This window comes from Lepidochelys kempii, chromosome 8 (assembly GCF_965140265.1).
Source record: "Lepidochelys kempii isolate rLepKem1 chromosome 8, rLepKem1.hap2, whole genome shotgun sequence".
NCBI classification, from domain to species: domain Eukaryota; kingdom Metazoa; phylum Chordata; order Testudines; family Cheloniidae; genus Lepidochelys; species Lepidochelys kempii.
The window spans coordinates 94,745,820-94,752,599 of NC_133263.1; the positions used below are offsets into that span (position 1 = coordinate 94,745,820).

The following is a 6,780-nucleotide window of genomic DNA, read 5'->3' on the forward strand; positions in this document are numbered from 1 at the left end:
ACTCCCCTGCTGATAACACCATGCACAGAAGAAAGAAGTTAAGTCATTTGAGCTCTAAATATTCCTCAGTCATGTCATGTGAGTCACAGAACTCATCCCCCTCTTTAAAGCATTTGAATGCTTCTTTCCTTTCATCTCTGTTGTTGTTTACCTAGCAATTCCCAGCAATGAAGCCACTGGTGAGTATACGCCTGCTCAGTTACAAGATCCCGCTGTCTGTTTGCTGGATTAAGTTGTTTATCCTCTTACTTAAACCATTGGGAAACATATCGACTGCTTACGTCAGGCCAAACTTCGCCCTCTTCCAGTAACACGGTACCAGACACCAAGCTCAAAGAGCTGTCTGGAAGAGTGGTGACAGTACTTCACTCAGAGAGGTGCAGGTGGTAGGCATGCCAAAGTACTGCAACCTTTCAGTTGACCACATAAGGACCATGTTTTGCCTTACTCCGCTGATGCTGGAGCTTTCACTTCTGCTATCTGGCGCTGGATGGCCTTTGCCTCCCCGCACCAGGCTTCTGTCAGCAGCCATGATGGGATCGTGCAGTCATAGGGGTGCAGTGTCCTTGTCATGCCTCTGCCTTTCCTCTTCCCAAGCGCCTCCTGCTCCAATGGTACAAAGGATGTGAACACAACGGTATGAGAGAAGCAATGATACTGTAAATGCTTTCTGATGCACTTCAGTGGAGCAATTATCTTGGCTTGGTTCTTGGTTCTTGAATGCATCCGATGAAGTGGGCTGTAGCTCACGAAAGCTTATGCTCAAATAAATTGGTTAGTCTCTAAGGTGTCACAAACCCTCCTTTTCCTTTTAATGAATAGATAGACATCTGACACAGGAACAACATAGGAGCCTTTTAAAGTAAACGAGGGCTTTTACATTCATTGGATGGTTTGATAGGGAAAAAATAACCTCCGGTGCTATTCTTTAAAAGCAAATGAAAGAACTTTCATTCTGGGATTTTGAAATACTAGATAGTCTTGGGGGGCTGTTTCACACAAAAATGACTTTGTATTAAGAACTGTTAGTTTCTTAAATTTAGCTCTTTAAAGGATGCAAAGGAATTGGAAATCTAACCACACAGCATATCCCTCCAGTCAGCCCAACCAACTACAGTATTTGGCTTCCATTTGCAACTACCCCAATCAAAAAAAAAGTTAGGTTTGAAGGAAAGTAAGTTTGAAGTGAATGTTAAATTTATATTAGATACTTGTTAATTAGCTAGTAAATGAGTCACCCCCACAGACTGCCAGAGTCTGTGCTATTTAAAGCAACCCTTGTTGTGTCAAGTTAAACTCCATCAGCAGCCAGAGAGTTGACTAAACAGTAATATTTCGAAGCTTAACTTATTCATATTTTTTTTTTACTGTTAAAAAGGCCAAGACTAAAATACCCACCTGGGTATTCATAGTCAGGGAAGGAAGAAGAGAAACCTGTTAGCCTTTATGAAAGCTGCTTCCATTTATATGTACATCCACCAGAGTGCTCTCTGGTTACTTATGATGAGCCATCCTTGTTTTTTCCTCATGCCTCACCCTTCTGTTCCTTGTTAGCATTCTCTCCTTTAATGGTCTTTCCACAAGAAAGCTGTTGACCTGGATAAATAAGTCCAAAACCACATTTTAACCAGATTTGGTAAAAAGAAACCTGTGGGTGTTTACACCACAGTCAAAATGGTTCCTTGGCTTACTAAATATTAAAAAGGGAAGAAGGGATGGATCTTTCCAAAATTGCCCTGTTCTGGTACTGGCCACTGTCAGAGATAGGATAGTGGGCTAACTGGACCATTGGTCTGACGCAGTATGGCCATGCTTATGCTCTTAAAAGCAAACAAAAATTCTCTTAGTGGCATGGTAGCATCTGCCAAACTTCTAGGCCTACTTTATCCACATGTTAGATCCCCGACTCCCTTGTGGGCTAGTGGGGTGACACACAGCAAGCATCCAACCACTCTTCTGCTTGGGATGTAACAGATGTCTGAGGTACTACAGCACATAGCTATCAATACAAATAAGCCCTGGTGGTTCTTAAGGGGAAACTGGCATATACAGGGATTCTAAGGTGGCTTGAATTCCCTGCTTCTTTTCCTGAAGGTTCTAGAAAATTGGAGAAGTCTTTTGCAGATGAGGAAATAAAGAGATTGCTATTTGTTTGGCCAAATCCTTCCGCCAGGAACACTCAAACAACCCAACTGGAGCTAAGGAAGAGGCTTTTCAGCAACCAAGGGCAAAGTCTGAGCTCTCATTTTTCCTGATGCTGAGACCTCAGTAAATGTTGTCACCACAAGTACATCAGAAACATATGGCATGAGGACCTCAGAGAAGGGTATCATCTTTCCACGGTCTTTGGGCCTAGATCTACAAGGCTAGAGCCATGAGTAGAAGCAGGATGCCAGGTGTAAATGATCACCATTTGTGCAGTGGCAAAATTAATGTGAACCAAAACTTGTTGTGAAGTAGCTTGGATCAACGGATCGAATGTGTGACAGGAAGCTAATTTATTTTAAAGACAAACTTAATCAGAGGGGGGAAAAATCTAACTCTGCACAGCTCAATTTTCTCCTTCTTTACTGCTTATGAAACATAATTTCCTTCTCGCCACTCCACCAAAATGACAATTTTCAACTGGACTTCCATAAATTCCATGTCACATCATACTTCCTCCACAATGTGATGAGGGTTGATGGTATCTCTACAGCCTCCCTTAGCAGCATAGTCTAGTGCCTAGGGCAGTAGGCTAACATTCAGGAAACCTAGGTTCAATTCTTAGCTCTATCACTAGTCTGAGGTAGTCACTTGCTGCCTAGCGCCTCAGTTTCCGTCTGTAAAATGAGAATAATGATACTTGGCCTCCTTTGTTAAAAGTCTTTGAGAGCTATGGACCTGGTATTATTATACCTGTACTTCCTCTACCCCATCACATTGTGATCTAATTTGCTCAGCAAAGCACAAATTTGTTTGCAGCTGTATTCCATGATCACGCATTTTTTACATGAGCCCCAGGTCAAGAGTGCCTCTAGTGTCAAGGGTAAAAGTTAATTTTTCACTTCTGAGAGCCTAAATTGGGTCATTTAGTTTCCTTTGCACATGGAGGAATATAGCATATGGAGCAAACAGTTCAAAGAGGGCGCAGGATGAAATAATACAAGGAAAGCTCAGGCTTTAAGGTTTTGTCTGACAGTATGAAACTGAATATGTGTCTCTTCAAGGAAGTAACAGCTTTCCATTTTTAAGTCAAGTTTGGCCAAAGGCAACTGCGTCTTCTAACACAGTTCGGTCATTCATCAGTGTTTGTATTTCTGCTACGTTCAGCTTGGCAGCTCGATTAGTTATATAATGATCATGTGGGCGGCTTCCTTCCCCCTCCATTTTCCCCCTCCACACACACACTTTTATTTCCAATGTAATGTTAAAGAAGAAAAACACAAAAGAAAACACTACTGAATCTCATAAGCAAAGTCTTTCGGGAAAGGGTTTTGGAAGTTACGTCACTGAATTGGAGCCATAGGCCCAGCTCTCCCTTGAAATTTGCTCTTCACCTGATATTCAGGAGCTATTTTCCTTTCCTTCGTCTCTCTTACTTTCCAGCTCCCCATTCTAATGTTTAATACAGGCAATAGCTTTGAAGCCTTTCCAAATGAAAATGCCAGAAGCACCCAGGTTTTCCAGGGAGCCTGCCAACTCCAGCAATCATTAATTTTATGTGCTAATTTTAAAGTTGATGGGTTTTGTGTCTTGAACTTCAAAGGTGAATAATCTAGGATTTTCTAAAAAGGAGAAAATCATTTTAAAAATGTTTCTTTGCAAAAGAATATTATTTTTATTTCAAGGAATGCAGATTTCCTCTTTGTAGCCTGTATAAATGTTGTTGAAGAGCTCAATGCCAAATACTTGTTTTGTCCCAAAGAAATGTTTAAAGTGAAATAAATCGGGCTGGGCTATAAAGTGTTTTCATTTGTTTCACCGGTGGCCCTGCGGCCTTTATAAGTGAAGCGTGCACATTATGTGCGTGCAGGGCAATTATATTTTTCGGTTACAAAACACAGCTTATTAGATTGACTAAAGTGACAGATTTCAGTTTGTTTCTATCAGATATTACACAGCCATTTGCCTGAAATTTCTAGGGCATAATTTTGACAGTTTTCCCACTCATCAGCACATTAAAACCAGCTGTGGGTCTGGACAAACGACTTCAGCAGAACCTACTGAAAGTATCTTTTTTCCCCCTTCTGAGCGAGGCAAATGAAACTTGGAGTTCATTATGGTAGTTTAATTATGATTCAGTAAGGATGTCCTTCAGTGAAATCCATGGCTCCATAAACAACATGTTCTGTCATATTAGATGTCTTCTATTTCAGTTTTAAAGTCACAAAACCATGTGCTTTTCATTTGAGTTGTTGGACCCCCTGCTAAACTTATAAACAAAGGAATGGTAGCAAAGGACAATCAGCAGCTCGAAGTGTGTATAGTCTCATATTCTGGCTTGTGGAGGGAAGTTTACTGGTTTCGTAAAAGAGAACATTCAGAGCAAAATTGGGCTGATTTAGATGTTGGTATGAGATTCTGCCTCAGTCTGATATGGGTTAGAAAATGTATAACAAATGCCTTCACCCTCAGTCTCTTACATTGTTTTAAAGTGAAAACAGCTGAAGGTTCTTGGCTTATTCTCCTTTGCAGCAGAATCTTTGGGACACGTCAGAGAAAAGTTCTGCAGCACTGCAAGCAATTAAAATGGGTATTTTTTGTGTTTGTTTTTTCCACTTTATCAAAGCCCAGAAACTAAGAGAGACAAAAGATTTTCAGGCAAATGGGAACAAAATTTTTCAATATATTTTAGCTTGTCCTAATTTCACTGTGGTTAAATGCATGAGGACGTTTCTTCTCACCCCATCCCCTCCTATTATTTGTCCACTAAAGAAATGTAAGTTCTTCCTTAATTTCTTCTCTTAGCTTTAGTGCTCAGTTAGATTCTGACCCCCAATAAAACACTTAATCCTGTGCTTAACTTAAGCAGGTGACTTGCCCTGTTGACTTCCAGGCCAGTCTAGAAGTTTACGAGCATTACCAGTTTCTACTGTTTACTTATTAACTCCAGTGAGTTTGAGTTCCCAAAAAGATAAAAGTGCCATTATAATTGTTTACTTATTATATCTAGGGCTCTACCAAATTCACGGCCATGAAAGCTGGTCTCCCCCCATGAAATCTGGTGTTTTCTGTGCTTTTACCCTATACCAGCATTTCTCAAACTGGGGTCCACGGACCCCGGTGGGTCCCCAAGGGTACTTCTCGGGGTCCACGGGCCCCACTGATCAACTCCTCCCCTTTCAGAGGCGCAGCAGGGCTAAACCTGCCCTGGCTCTGTTCCACTCCCAGAAGCGGTGGCATGTCCCTGCAGAACCTGAACGGGAGGTGGGCTAGGGGGTCTCTGCGCTCTGTCCCCACGCCAAGCTCTGACTCCGCGGCTCCCATTGGCTGGGAGCTGTGGGCTGTGCTTGCGAGTGGGGGCAGCACGCGGAGACCTCCTGGCCCCCCTGCCTAGAAGCCGCTGCCAGAGAGATGTGCCAGTCACTTTCAGAAGCTGCCCAAGGTAAGCATCGCACCCTCACCCTCTCCCGCACACCTACCCCAGCCCAGAGCCTGCATCCCGCACCCAAACTCCCTCCCAGAGCCCGCACCCCCTCCTGCACTCCAACCCCCTGTCCCAGCCTGGTGAAAATGAGTGAGGGTGCAGGACAGCGAGCAAGGGAGGGAGGGAGCAGGGGGCAGGAAGAGGTGGGGTTGTGGTGGGGTCTTGGGGGAAGGGGTGGAGTGGGGGGTGGGGCCTGAGGCTGAGCGGAGGGACTTGGGGGGTCCCAGAAATGTTTTAAATCAAAATGGGGGTGCTCAGGTTGCTGAAGATTGAGAACCATGGCCCTATACTATACAGATTTCACAGAGGAGACCAGCCTTTCTCAAATTGGGGGTCCTGACCCAAAAGAGAGTTGCAGGGGGGGATGCAAGGTTATTTTAGAGGGGTCATGGGATTGCCGGAGAGTGGCAGCTGCTGACTGAGGGCCCAGCTCTGCAGGCAGCAGCTCAGAAGAAAGGGTGGCAAGACCAGGCCGTGCCATCCTTACTCCTGCTCTGCTGCTGGCGGTGGCTCTGCCTTTAGAGCTGGGCTCTCAGACAACAGCCCCTGCTCTCCAGCTGCCCGGCTCTGAAGGCAGAGCTGCCACAACCCCCCCTGCAATAACCTTGCAACCCCCCCACAACTCCTTTTTGGGTCAGGACCCCCACAATTATAACTCCATGACATTTCAGATTTAAATAGCGGAAATCGTGACATTTACCATTTTAAAAAGTCCTATGACCGTGAAATTGACCAAAATGGACCATGAATTTGGTAAGGCCCTAATTACATCACATGTAATATGTTGCAATATACTGTGGACAGCTAGCAGATTAAAATGCTTCCGTAATATGATTCTCTTTCTCTTGTGAATACAGATTGGTAGATACCTGAAGAAAGTATCTGTGAACATTTGTTTGAATAAATACCAGGAATTCACTTTGAATGTGCATCACTCTTCTTTGATGAACACTTCATTTTCTCAAGCATGTTTGCAAAAAGTGAAGGTCTTGTACATAGTCTTGCAACTCCATGTTCTCAAGAAGTTTCATGCCCAAAGAGTTCACATAGCTGTCTTGCAATCTCATTGGTTTCCTTTCACCTGCATGTTACAATTTCAAATACCCAATCTGGGAGCGGAAAGAATGGCAGGTGATACAGAAACTTACCAG

General features: G+C 43.6%; 1 non-coding gene across 1 annotated transcript; it reads left to right on the forward strand.

The window, feature by feature from the left end:
* Positions 1-614: 614 nt before the first annotated feature.
* On the forward strand, positions 615-678 carry LOC140916646 (small nucleolar RNA Z39). Its single transcript, XR_012160564.1, has one exon. It is a non-coding gene; the product is annotated as a small nucleolar RNA Z39 (small nucleolar RNA).
* The last annotated feature ends 6,102 nt before the right edge of the window (positions 679-6,780 follow it).